Below are 14,845 nucleotides of genomic sequence, written 5' to 3' on the forward strand. Positions count from 1 at the left end.
ATTTCACAACGCAGTGCTCACCATGCTGAGTAAACCAAGCCATTTTAATCCTAGGCAGTGTCACATCTGTCATAAATTCATGTGGTTTTAAAAGAAGGAAAATCTACAGGAAAAAAAAATCACCTCTGTTTTATTATTATTTTCTCTTATGTGGTTTTAAAATATTCATAACGATGGACCATTTTATTTAGACTAAAGCAACTGCGCTTAGCAAAAGCAGTGAACACTTTTTGTTTGCTAATTTAAAAAAACAGTTCAATGATTGGTGTGGTGTTTATTATGAAATGATGACAAAAGAGTACTGGTGGTTTTAATAGTTTTAGCTTACGAGAGCTGTCGTTAATTTTGTCTGTAGTGTTGCAGGTGAAAAAATGCACAATGGATAAATAGTCTATATTGGTTTAACTGAACATAATATATAGTGTGTTCTGGAGTTGTTTGTCTCAATAGACTATAGTAATCAAAAGTAATGAACCTATTATGTGCAGGACCTTGGAGAGCGTCGAATGGCAGTAAAAGTGTGGCACATAAAAGGTTTATTAAAGGAAATTAAAGTCCATCATTGCCACACCTGCTCCCCTATTATAAGTCTATGGCAGGTCAGTGCCTTCAATCACAACTCAGCCTGAGAGAGCAGAGATGCGCCTCCCATTACCATTGCAGTCATACCGCATCCATGCTAGTGTCAGGATTTAAGGATGGGCACCACGGACAGTGCCTTCTGGCTACTTCTCAATTTCAAGCAAAATAACTTCTCTCCATTTAAGAATTCCTTCTGATAATGTGCAAAGGTGAATTAAACTAGAGATTATTGGAAGATTCTAGTGAAACCGAAGGGAGTAGTCATGTCTGACTATCTTCAGAGGGACAAAAACAGCAGGCTCTTAAAGTCTTTCCATCCTTTCGATAGTTTATTTGATTACATTTAAAATATTTAGTAATGATGTTTTAGGGAGTTTGATGCTGACACGTGCAGCACTCAAATTTCACTTTCCTTACAGATTTGCACAATTATAACCAATATTTATTATGGAATTCTGGGAGTGAATATATATCATTTGATGATCAACGTTTCCAGTGGTATTTTGAAATGGGGGCATTTCAGGGATTTGCCTTCATGTGGCTTTTTTGCACAGGGGATTATTTTTCCTGAATTAGAAAGAGGTGCATATCAGACAGGGTCTAGAAATGCAAAGGAATTAGGTTTTAGTAAATTAGTCTGAAACCGTTTGGTTTGGCATTTGAGGTTTTGTCTCCTTTACAACCACCGTTAATCAGACAATCCTCCCCCCCCATTTTTGTAATGCCAGAAGTGTTTGAATCACTAGCAAACACTTATGGACAAGGACATCTGCCCTCTTGTCACTGGTCCCTCTGGTTTCAGCATCTATAAAAGTATTTCCAAAACTCATGTATTGCAAGGGCAGTCGTAGCTATATACCTGCCAAGGCAGGGTGCTATTCAAGAGCATGGAAGGCTAATCTATTTTTCACTATGACCTTTAGAACTTGCAAGGACATATTTTCATATTTTGGTCAATGTCAAAGGAATGACCTCAGGACTTTGTGTTCATGTTACAGATGGATGCAGAAGCTGAAGATAAAATGCTGCATACCCGCTCTAAAGGAACGAAGGGTGAGTTAGCAAGCAGGTTCCATGACACCGTGTCCACCACACCATGAAATATGGGAGTTCCAATGTTCAGTCCCTAACGTATAGTCAGAATGATTACAACTTCCTCAGGGCTTCTCTTTTTAAATCAAGCTAGGACATTGGATCATGGCATTGAGAGGCAAAATATTACGAACCAGGAGCTAAAGGACTCAGAAAAGTCCCAATGTGTGTGATGCTAATTTTTACAAAATGCAATCATGAGTAGATTTAAAACATCATGCAAAACAACATAAGGGTCAGCAAGGGAAGAATGCTTCATGGAGACCTCCAAATTATTGAAGTGACCTTTAATGGCCAAGGGAAAAAACAGAATTGTTAGTTTACTGCCAAAGCAGATTTTGATTTTTATGTTATCTGGTTTAGTGGCTCCCAATCTAAACTTAGTTCAAGTAAAATGATGATGTTTGTTTTTTGCCTGTCCCTGCTGGGAATTTCTGGCAGCTCCGCAAAGTAACGTTTGAAAGGTTTAACTTGCCGGTTATCCTTCTCTTTTTGTAACCAACAGATGGTAATGTAATATTGAAATATAAACAGGCCCTTGATGATCTAAACATCTGGAAAACAGGATTGACTGGCAATAATACCCCTTAAGGAAAATAACTTTTATTATAATTAGCTATATTTTTGTGACCCTTAATTCTAAATGGACAACTGTAGTTTCACCATAACCTCTGAAAACACTCTGGATAGCCGTTCCCCACCTGACTCTTCTCCCGGTCGGCCTTGTAAGGAAGGGTTTTCGAGATTTATCGTTGAAAGTGGCTAATCAGATGAAATGCTTTCCTTTGCTATGTTTATCTTTGTGGTCAAGGTAAATAATGCCTGTTTGAATAAAGTCCAGAATCCCAAAATTTTTAATAAATTCCAAGATGATTTTTTTTCAGTTAAAATGTAACCATGGTTATTATTAGTTATGATAAACAAAATGCAGAATAATGCTGTACAAGATGCAGGAACTTTCTCTACCCAAACAGAAGATTTACACCATGTTAGTGCCCAGTTTTACTTCAAGTTACATTTAAAGTAATTACATCATATATCCTAATATTTGAAATGCAATAGTTCTAACCATTAAATTTTTATGCAACAAACTTCTCAATAGAACACAAGTTGAAGAAAGAAATGGTTTGTATTGTTCTTTAGGATAAGCTCACATCTGCTATAAATACCAGCCTTCTAGGGACTGTATTTGGATTATATGAATCCCTTGTTTTGACTTCTAAAAGCACACTATTCTAGCATACTTTTAAAATGTGGTCTTTTAATTTGCAATTCTTTTTGTACTTTGAATTCTTTGGCATGTAATATACACCCTTAAATAGAGCCAAAATGTTCTTCTAGAAATGAAACAACTGTTTCTCGTGCGGCATGAGTAATCTTTAAAACCACCTGTTGTCTTTCTCAATATGCTGCTTATCCTTGTGTAGGCAGGTATTTATAAACATGAACTTCTTTAATTCCCATCACTTGTCAGAAAAAAATCAAAACTCTTTTTTCTACAAGATTCTTATTTTTAAAACGATATTGATACTAACATGGCTGAAGCATATCTTTCTCTTTCTATACATATAAAATTTATGGAACGTAATCTTGGGACACATTCACTTAGTAAAACTTTCCCAGTTTTGTATAAATACTTGTTTAATGTCAATAAAAGTGTCAGGATTCTTTTGAAAAATTTTGTATAAACAATAAAATTGATTTAAAAAATAATTCAAGTCCTTCATGTTCTTGTATGTTTTCAATGAATCTTTAAAGATGGGTATTTGGAAAATCCAATCCATGAATGCAAGGTCCCAGGGTCACCTAAGGCACTAAACCCAGAATCATCTGTTCTGGGCCATATTCATCTATCCACTGGTATCCACTTCAAAGAACCAGAACCAGAAATGATCCATTCACCCAGTGGGAAGTTAAGTGGGGTCTGGATTAACCATTTATTGGTCATAATCTCTAGGTGGGTGAAAAGTTTCAAACAGTTTTCAAAATTACAAACTGATTTTTCTCCTTTCTTTTTGTCAACAGTGCCAATAGATTCTCTAATTCAGGAGCTCAGGTAAGATTGGTCCCACGTTACTTTTTCTAGTATTGATTTGACTTTAATTATTAGAATGTTTTTGTACATTTCAAACCTGAGAATCCCTGTGGTAGTAGGAGGTATAGGCCAACAGGCTTATTAGTCTATACCCCAAAGGAAAAGAGAAAGGGAAAATTGATTCAATTGATTCAAAACAATTAGGGCTCCCATTTTGATAACAAAACACAACATTTTGCTGTAATGTAGTTTCCCACTTTCCTCTGTGGAGTGTTTGCCGCTTCTGTGCCCACACCTTGCCTGTGGTTCGTTTGTGCACTGGTTATAAGTGAAGAACTGAACTGTCATCTGTGAACCTGATCAACAAATGACCCAAGTTCCAAGTTCTCCAGTTTTTGTTATAAATGATTAGATAATTCTATTATATAAATTTTTAAATGCAGTCATTGGAAGACAGTAGGTTTGTGGGTGTGTCCATGCATTTCCAACTTAGAGACTATGAATGCACCTAAGGCAATGTTATGGAAATTCCATCATAAGAGGTTTAGCAGAATAAACTCCAATTAGTTGTGGAGTTTGTTTTGTTTTGTTTTTTTGCAGAGTCTCTGTTAAGGTGTAATTTATTTTACTTTTTTTAAATACATTCAAAAAAAGAAACACATGCTGACATACATATTTTGTACCAGTGATATTTTTTAGGGAATTGTGTCAGGAGCAAGATGAGTCCTTTTTCCCTTTTCTCTTGTTTGCTATTGCAGTCCCAGAAAGTCTCAAACCTACCATCTAATCCAACTTTCTGAAAACCACAATGGTCTATATGTGTTCCTCAGGGAAATGTCTGAAAATAGGAGGATATAGAACAGCATTTGATACACCTTGAAATTTACACTGTATCCATGAACAGTTTACATGGTTTTTTTTCCAGGTAACTGTGTTCTGTGATTTCCTGAAGCAAAGGCTCTCTTAGTTGCTTCCATGTTTCAGAGGATTCATTCTGTCATAATTTTGGTTCACTTATTTAGTGGAACACCTATCTATCAGAATGGAGTACAAGCTTTCATGCTGGTACTCTTCTCTGGAAATTTGTTCGTAGGCAATCCCTGGTCCTCCCTACATTTCCAATTTTGTGATTGAGAAGTTTACATTTTACATTTTAAATCACTTGAGCAGAAAGAAGAATGCACCCACACATCAGGGCAGGATTAAATGCATGAAGTGTCTGACTTGCTTAATTTCTTGGTTTTTAATCTGCTCTCATTTAAAATTCCTATCTGCTTGGAGACTTTATGTTCCCTATAGAATGAGCAAAAGAAGTTTAAAAGGATCAAAGGCTTAAAGTGCATGAGGTGTTTCCCTATTAGGCAATGGTTTCCTAGTGGTCCGAGCAGAAACAGGGCACCCAGGAACTCATGGTCTTCCCCGCTGTAGAAATGACTGTGTCTCCAGTCAGTCTTTTTAGGGAAGCAAACCCTTCTTGGGAGGGAAGAGGGCCTTTTGAGTGATATCTTTTAAAAAATAACTTGAAAAGAAAAGAATTTTGAAGGAATGAATGAGTGTTTTGGCTTAAGGAGAAATCTATAATTCATAGAGGAAAAGGGAGGAATTAGCAGAGAGAAGCAACTTTGTAAGAAAAAACTGTTTAATATAAACTTTCTGGAGAAATAGAGATTACTATTTAAGCATACTGTTAGCTTTAGTAATTACAATAAAACTAATATATATTGAGGTCTTGTTGTGTACCACACTCTTGAGCATTCTTTTTCACATTACTGTCTCATTTAATCCTCACAATAAACTTGTAAGTTAAGAACTATGGTTTTTCCAATTTTCAGATGAAGAAAGTAAAAATAACTAGCCCAAGATTACACAGCTAGTAAGTAGTCCAGACTTCTGACTCAGGCCAGGTTCTCGACCACCAGACTATGCTTTCTCTCATACACAATTAATACTAACCATCTAGAATATAAATCAAAAAGAAATGGTTTATTCATATTGTCAGCAGCTGGATTTTTGAAATTCTATATTTTAACCTTTATGGACTGTTTTTCAACAGCTTAGGTTTCTGAAATTGAAACAAAGAAGATATTTTGATTAAAAGTAAAAATATTTCCTATTTTCCAAATCATTTTTTGTCAGATATTCAATTTTACCTAATTTGTCATTAGCCCAACTCAGAAAGCTGGTGATAATTGCTGGGAAAATTCATAAGCGAAACCAATTCACCTATTTTTCTTTAATAAGAACCAGTTTATAAAAATCACTAACTAATTATTTATTTTATAATTACTTATTTTCAACAGAATGTTCATGCTTAAGCCAAATAGTTTCCAAATTATTTCTTACGTGATTTAAGTTGACTCAGGTATAGACCTGAACTATCATTCTATGTAAATCTTGGAAAACATTCCAATTTATACGGAAGGTTATATTTTTAGTGTCTTTGACATTCTTATATGACTTTATACATTTGCTACAATTGCTCCTCCAATTTATTCTGCAGATTTGTTGTGCTCCAGAATCTAGAATTTTTGTGCACCTGAATTCTGAGTATCTTAGGATATGTGGCACATTTTCCCCAGTGTAAAAGTTATGGCCATTTTCTAGAGAACATTGGCAACTTTATTTAGTTCTTTTTAGAATGCATTGGACATGTTATTGCTTCTAGAGCTACTACTTACAAAAATACTAATACAAATGAAGCTAATTTAAATATACTATATATTGTTCATGACACTAATAAAAATTGATAGTGACATTCTCATCTTCTTATTATACTCTATGTCAGCTACTATCATCACCATTAAAAAAGCAATTTATAACCACAGGCCCACCTTTAATCACATTCCTTATTAGCATTTCCAGTCTTTCCTCCGACACAATTCAGGTTACAGGTGGTGTTGAGAAGGTGCTCTCATGTCCTTCTAAATCATGACCATTGTATTATCTCTGCTTTTCTTTTATTACTATTATCCGTAATCTGATCTGAATGCTATTGCATCTACTAATATTGGTAATTGTCTCACGCATTGGCAAAGTGTTTTACACCAATCCAGGCTTTTCCTCTAATTAGGAAAATACATTCTAGCCTCTGAAATGGCTTTCCTATGTGACTACTTAGAGACACAAATGAATTCAAGACTCTTAAGTGTATTAGAGTCAAATCCCACTGTCCTTTTGTGGTCTTATTGCTGCTTAGCAATTTGTTGGCAAGTTTTGTAATGAAAATTACAATTTTGTTGTCTCTTTTCACTTTTTTAAATTTTGTATAATTTGTTTCTTTATTTAAAAACCATGTCATTTGGCATTTTTTATAAGTTTTAAAATGTTAAGTATTTTATAAAGTCTGTAATCAATAGTCTATAGATTTAATCATAATATTTAATCAGCATGTGAAAAAAATGTGACTTACAGATTTAGATGGCTTTCTCTTTTTTCTTCTATTTTATTTCATTCATAAGAGTTTTTATATCAATTAAACATTTTACTTAATACTTAATAGCTTTCTTCCCAATTTTGGGGTGGGGGAATAGAGTTTCTTTTAATAAGTATGATTTTATTGCAACTACTTGTTGCACAGAGATTTCTGGAGATGACAACTGAAGGAAATAAAATAGACGTAAGTGGAGTTCTAAAATTAAGAGTTCCATAAGTCCATCATCCACGTTAAAGGAAATAAGTAGCTGTAATCACAAGGTTGGATAAAAAAATCACAAGGTTCATTGCTATGATTTCCAAAAGCAGAGTTCAGTTCATGTTTTAGATTTTTATAGCATATCTACTACATTCATGTTAGCAATATGTCTAAATATTGTTGCCAAACCTATAAATTAGAATCCAAAAGCCTGACACCTTAAAGAAAACTCATTTTATGATAGGCCACTTTGGGGGCAAGTGAGATTGATAACCGAAGTAGCGGATGATAAAGATTGGATGTAGAAGAGAAGTGTCCGTCTGGGGGTGCCTGAGGCACCATTGTTTATTTGCCCACTCTCCGCCTTCCTCATCCTCACCTCTGGGTAATGGGTAGGCTGTTGTTGGACATGTGACGTTGAGGCATAAGATGAGTTAATCACTCCAGAGAGATAATTTTGTTTTCTCTACTGTACTTAGAGGGACAGAGAGTATCTTAAAATAGATTAGGGAGACTTCCAATAAGAATGAAATTTAAAAAAGAGTTTGTTATGTAACAAGAAAATCTCATTAACCATAATTCTATCATATGTTTATGTACTTACATAGCCTTTAATAGCATTTAGCACTGAACCTACCATTGAGTGGGGCTTCAATAGGTGCCTGTAGAGTGAGTGGTTGAAAGAACACACAGTGTCTAATTGGATCCGTACAAGCCGCCTGGGAGGTAGTCAGGACAAATGACATTAGCCACATTTAACTCATGAGCTGGGGAAGTTAAGTGATTTTTACAAGGTGTCTGAGTAATTAGTGACTGAACTAGAAGTAGAACTTAGGTCCTATGTGTGGTCCAGGGCACATCCCACATTTCCCAGTACCTGATGCAGCCTCTGTATTATTTTCCACTACTGCAAGCCCTCACATTCCAAGCCCACCCACTCCTGTTTTTTGTTTTTTGTTTTTACTTTTTAGAGCAGTTTTAGGGTCACAGAATAACTGAGCAGAAGCTGGAAGGTACAGGAACTCCCCATAGACCCTGTGCCCTGATGCGCACAGCCTCCCCCCAAGTATCTCCCCTCCCCCCACCAGAGCGGTACTTTTGTTACAACTGATGAACCTCCATTAACACACCAGCATTCCAATTCATTATCCGCTTCTGGGGTAAATATTTATTTGAACTTTATCAATAAATTAATAAATCAAGTTGACATATATCCACTAACTAACCCCGGCACCTTCTCTTTGTTCACCACAGTACCAATTATAAAGAGGTCATTGTCCTTTCTTTCTAGATCTTTCCATGAATTGCGTGTGATTTTATGTCTATATTAAAGTATTAGGAGATGATACAAATATGTGTCTTCTCTATTTGTTTTTCCTTTCAAAATGCTACCTCCCAGGTGATGAATCTACCATGGGCCTTGTACTTCAAAGACTGCTTTCACAGTGTGGGAAGTGTGTGTCACTTAACACCCAACTGAGGCTGATGATAGGCAATTAGAAATGGGCCAACAATGGGGTTCTGTCCCTTCAGAGCACATTGAACTTAGAGACTAAATGGCTGTGTATTTTCCAGTTTGCACACACCATATATATATATATATATATATATACATATATATATATGTATATATTACATATAAAGTTATGATTACATGGGATGGGGCACTCCCCAACTTAATTGTTTATGTTCTACTTTAAACTATAATGTCTGTATTTCAGTGAAATACCATGGAGCTTCTAAGTAAATATCCAGAGTGAAATTTCTCAGAAAAAAATAAGAACAAGGAAATGTGCTTTATTTTCTTTACCTTTTATTTTTATATTCGAATATTATCACAAGGATATTGGTGGCTTATGTCAACCAATGGCTTAAAAGAGTCTAAGGCACTAACATCTCTAGAAATCAGACATTTTCTAAAACTGTGAAAAAATGCCACCACTGCAAGCCACACGTGAAGATTTACCTCACTGTGGCTTTCAGATTTGCAGAGCTCACCAACAGAGATAATTTTTTTTCATCCATTTAGCTCTTCTTTTTTGTAACATGAATCTTTTTACACAGCAGTATTTGCCACTCTTGATTGAGGAATGAATTTTTCCTTCGCTATTTGTTCATTCAGTGCTATTTCTGCACCAATGTAGGGCTAGGGATTGCAGTAGACAGAAAATTAATGGTATCAGTGTAATAAGCCCAGGGAGTTATGTGATGATGTCATTGTGGGTGATGTGAGCAAAGTGCTACAGGTTTGTAGTGGGAGAGAGAACTTCTAACATGGGGATCAAATGTGACCTGAAGCCTGGCTACTCAGAATGTCAGTATGCTTGGCATCCCTGGGAGCTTATTAGCAATGCAGTCTCAGGCCCATCACAGACCTACTAAACTTGCATTTTTAATAGATCGCTAAGCTACTAACATGCATACTAAAGTTTGAGAAGCATTAGCTTAGACTTTACTACTTACTTGGAAAAACTCTTCTCTCCATTGCTAATTTTCAATGGTGTGGGTTGGCAGGAAAGTCAGATGTTTGGGTTTCTTTGGGATTTTCTTAGTTCGTGAATTCTTGGGCTAATGTTAATGATTGTTTGCTACACAGAAGTTTCCTTAGCCAAGAAGGCAGCAAGACTTGACATTTGAACATCTCTCCAAGGTCACACGCTAGCCACTGACAGAATCCCCAGAACCTAGGGCTTCTATTAACCCATTGTTTGCATTTCTATTTGATGAAAAGTAGCAGAATACCGAACAATTTTAATAGCAATGTAGCAAAAAGCACAAGCCTTAGTCTCCTGTGAGTCTTTGTTTTGACCTATTGGAAGTGTTTGATATCAACCAAATCTGCCTTAAATATTTTTCACAGATCATTAGATAGAGAAAATATGTAAGGATGCTTTTTAAACAGCATTTTATATGCCTCAATAGATGACTCCATAGTCATCCAGAGTGTGTTCTCAAAGTTTAATGATTGTGTCTCAAGCAAAATCCAGAATATCAACTTCCTTCTGTCACATGACTGCCTTGCTACTTTGACTTATTAGTAACTAATATGCTGAGGTTCCTTCTAACTTGCTAAGGCCCTTCACAGTTTACTTGTTCCCTTTGGTTGGCATCTTCTCGCCCTAATGTGCTTTTGAGCACCTCTAGCACAACACAGAATTATTTAATACTATTGCTTGTTTCAACTCAATCCTTCTTGAAGGAGGACATTGACTTTAATCTTCAGGCAGAATATTTCATCTCTTGCTGTTACCTTTTAGGTAAACTATAACCATTGGAAGTTCCATTTAAATTGCATGATATGTTTACAAAAATAATGTTTCTGGCATCTTGCAATATTTTTTCTGCATCAAGTGTGAACTGAAATAAGTATGTCCCACAGTGTTGACAGATCAGCTCCCACAACCAAAACATGGTGTTCTTGAGTTTTCATTCCTCACAATGGGTGACTTCTCATAACACTAATTCAAACCCTCACTTAGGATTTGGCTGGCCCATGTGGTAGAAAGAGTAGTGGGTTAACAGCAGCACTGGGTTCTAGGGGATTCTGTCAGTGGCTAGCATGTGACTGTGGAGAGGTGTTCAAATATCAAGTCTTGCTGCCTTCTTGACTAAGGAAACTTCTGTAGAGCACTTTCAGTCCTGGCCTCTGAACTCACCTAGCTGCCCCCAACCCCCATCCCAAAGTATAGCTACATTTAACCTCTTGGTTTATTCACACCTAACTTCTGAGTTCATCTTTGCCTTAGAACCTCTCCTTGGCTCCCTTTGCACCTGATCTTGTTTTCCTTGCATGATCTTTCTCCTTGCTTATTTTCTTTTTTTGAAGGAGAAAGCATTTTTTTTCTTTTTAAAAAAGATTTATTTATTTATCTTTGAGAGAGATAAAGAAGAGGGAGGGGGAGCAGAGAGAGAATCTCAAGCAGACTCCCTGCTGAGCATGGAGCTCAAAGCCAGGCTCCAACTCAGGAACCCGAGATCATGATCTGAGTTGAAATCAAAAGTTGGACACTTAACCAACTGAGCCACCCAGGAGTCCCCCTCCTTTTTCTTTTCTTTTTTTTTTAAGTATTTTTTTCTAATTATCTTCATCTTCACATTTTATTCTTCTAATCTCACCGCCATACTATTTCCTGTAGGAAAACCCATGCCTAAAGCTGGTGCTTATTCTTGTTTTTATAAAATGCCCTTTCCATTTCAACTCTATTATAGTCTATTCCTGGCAAAATTCTTTCATTTATCTTCTCCCACATGGGATTCATACTCATATTTAAAGCGAATGATGACTAATGTCATCTCCTCGATGAATTGTCCCTGTGACCTCCCAGGCTGACTAATACTTTTTTTTCCATTGTGTACTCAAAACACAACTTTTCTTGTCTGTGTTAAAGCACTTATTACATTGAATCATAGCTATTTTATTATTCATTCATCCATCTGTCCACCCATTCAAAAGAAAGCAGATCCCCTGCCTTTAAGTTTATAGTTTGAGGGGCAAAAATTAAAAAAAAAAAAAAAAACTAAACTAAAAAACTAAACACTAAAAAATTTAATTAGTCACATACCTTTTTGATACACTTTTTTTTTGGTCAACTTTTTAAGGACAAAAAATATTTTATTTGCCATTGTATCCCTAGTACAAGATGTTACAAAATATTTTACATTGTCCACCAATGTCTGTTTTTAGAATAATGTAGTTAGTAACTCATTGTAAAGGAATTTCTATTTAATGTTGATTCTCTTTAACTATTTTTATAGAGTGCCCACAACTTCTTTGCTTCCAAATTCTTAGATTCTTTCCTTAGTTCTGTTACATTAAAGTCAAGACTGGTTAGCCAGCAAAACTCCCACTGGCTCCTTAAATACAAGCCAGCCTACTCTAGGTGGCTTCTAATTCATTTCTAAGTCATATTCCTACTGTCAATACATGTCTGCCTCTCCAAATATATTCTATGAAAGTGTCAAACATAAAAGTGAGGTGCTCTTTATTCTGTTAACTTCTCCTTTGGTCTCATTTGGCCAGTTTCAGTCAGGAAGAGAAAACAGAACTGGAATACAAAATCATATTTCTATGTTTGTATGGAGGGATCAGCCAAGTGAGTCTTTGGACAGGGGTAACCTCATGCCACAAGGTCAGAAAGTAAAGCCACTGCTGGACCTATGGACACTTAGAAGAAATCCAAGGCTGGGGCAACCAGGTGCAGAACAGTGTAGATAAAGAATGGCTTTTGAACTTGGGTTTTCTTTGAAGATCCTCACCTTGGTTCAGGGGCACACTCCCCTCTGTGGGGGAGGCACACATCAAGATGATCCTGAGTTGGGGTGGGGGATGCATTCTGGGGACTCATTTCAAAATCAGGGTCTGGGGAGTGAACCTATGCAGGGAAATGATTGCAATATGTCCCTGAGGGCACACTCTCCACCTTCTTTCCTGTGTGGGAGTCACAGAGTGAACTCCCTTCTTCCAGGTCACCCCTATGAGAATGGAGAGAATTTAGATTCCGGACTCATCACAGTATTTGTGGTAATTGCTCCAGAGCCTTTGTCCTTGGAGGACCCAGTGTCCTTGTAGATGGAAGCTAACACAAAGCCTGCAGCCTGTCCTGTGGGATCACTAAGCTCTGAGCTCCTTGAAGGAAGGACTGGCAGGTTCATTCTGCCATGATCATTTTTAAAGAAACTTGGCTTCCTGACATGACACACTTCCTGATTTCCTTCTAGCTCTTTGTATCTTCTTAGTTCTTATTGCTAGTTTCCCCTCAATGTCCCAGACTCTAAACACTGGATCCCCCCCCACCCCAGATGTGTCCTTGTTCCTTTTTGCTAGTGATCCTTTGATGATCTCATTTAGGCTTTTAGTATATTTACATGAAAATAAATCCTTTCTTCCCTAAACTTCAACTTGTATTTCCAACTGTGTAGTCAGCATCTCCAAATGGATCCCTAATGTGTATCTCAAACTTAATAATCCAAAATTGAAATCACAGTCTTCTGTAAATTGGACACATCTATAGCCTTGCCCATATCAGTAATTGGGGAAGCACAAAAGCCCTGGGGCCTCCTTGACTTTTCCCTTCATACACTATATGCAATCTCTCTGAATATTGTTATGACTTGAATTTCAAGATAAATCCACAGTCTGACCATTTCTCACCACGTCCACTGCTATTACTAGGCTTCCAACCCATCACTGTTCACTTGAGTTATTAAAACAACCTCCTCACAGGTTTCCTTATCTCTGTCCCCTTAGCAACTTGCAGTTCACTCTACAAGGTGGCCAGAATGACCTTGTTAAAGTGAAAGTCAGGCCATGCCACCCCTCTTCTCAAAGCTTCCCTATGGGTTTCTCTTTTCTCAAAAGAAAGGCAAAATTCTCACTCTGACCTGGTTTCTCTGACTTCTCCGTTGCCCCTTGTATGCCCGTGCCCTTCCCTGGATCAGACCTGCTGATGCCTCAGGCCTTTACATGCTATTCCCTTTGCCTAGAATGCTGTTCCTTGCATAGTTGCATGTCTCCCTCCCTCTCTTGCTTCAAGTCTCTACTTAAATGTTTCCTTGTCAGCAAGTCTTTCCCTGACTTCAGCCTTTAAAATGCCAAACCCTCATTTCTTAGTCTTCCCTATTCTCCTTCCCTGTTTTATTTTTGGTGGAAAAAAAAGAAAGAACACCTTTTAACATACAGTACAACTACTTATTACCTTGTTTCTAATCTGTCTCTTTTCATGGCATTGTTAAGTTTTCTGAGAGCAAGAATTGTTTTCCTTCATTACTTTGATAATATTCCCAAATCTAGAATAGTGCCTGATGCATATAAGGAGCAATTGAAAAATTTTTCATAAATGTGTTCTGAGTGCTACAGAAGGCACTGGAATAAGACAAGAACTCACAATGTTTGAAATAACCTAAAGGTCATGAAAACACAGTGTGATAATTTATAAAAAGTAGATTTATGTAAGGGAGCACAAGGGATGAGCCAGCTAATATGGTTGGGGGTTTGACCTGAGTTGTAAGGGTAAGAATGTATCTGCCTAGGCAATTCCTATGGGCAGAAAGCAGGCACTCTGTAAAGATGAGTGAAATTAGCTTGAATGGCAATCTCTTCCATCAGCCTGGTTCCTGGCCTGCTGTGGGTTTGGGGTGGCTTGGGTGGCAGGGTCAATAAAAAAGGGACAGATAAGAACAGAACTTTTCCCTTGAGTGTATATGAAGGCCAATTCCCTCTGTTACTTCAAACCCACTTCCACTTGCCCATCCTGAACAAGATTGCCCCATATTTTTAAAAGCAGTAAAAAATCATGTATCAGAAAAAAGCTTGTACTGTAGGATCCAGATGTCTTTTTTTTTTCTGATTTTGTGCTTTAATGAATTAAGCTTTAACATTCAATTTATTTCTATATCTAAAAAAAGCGGGATGATCTCTTGATAACACTGTAGACCAAGCCTGCAAACAGGTCTTTAACCTCATGATACTTATTAATCATGGAAACATCCTTACAAATAATGATTTA

Source organism: Eumetopias jubatus, unplaced genomic scaffold (assembly GCF_037043125.1).
Source record: "Eumetopias jubatus isolate StellerSeaLion01/CBP00866 unplaced genomic scaffold, mEumJub1_p1.0 scaffold_4, whole genome shotgun sequence".
Classification (NCBI taxonomy): domain Eukaryota; kingdom Metazoa; phylum Chordata; class Mammalia; order Carnivora; family Otariidae; genus Eumetopias; species Eumetopias jubatus.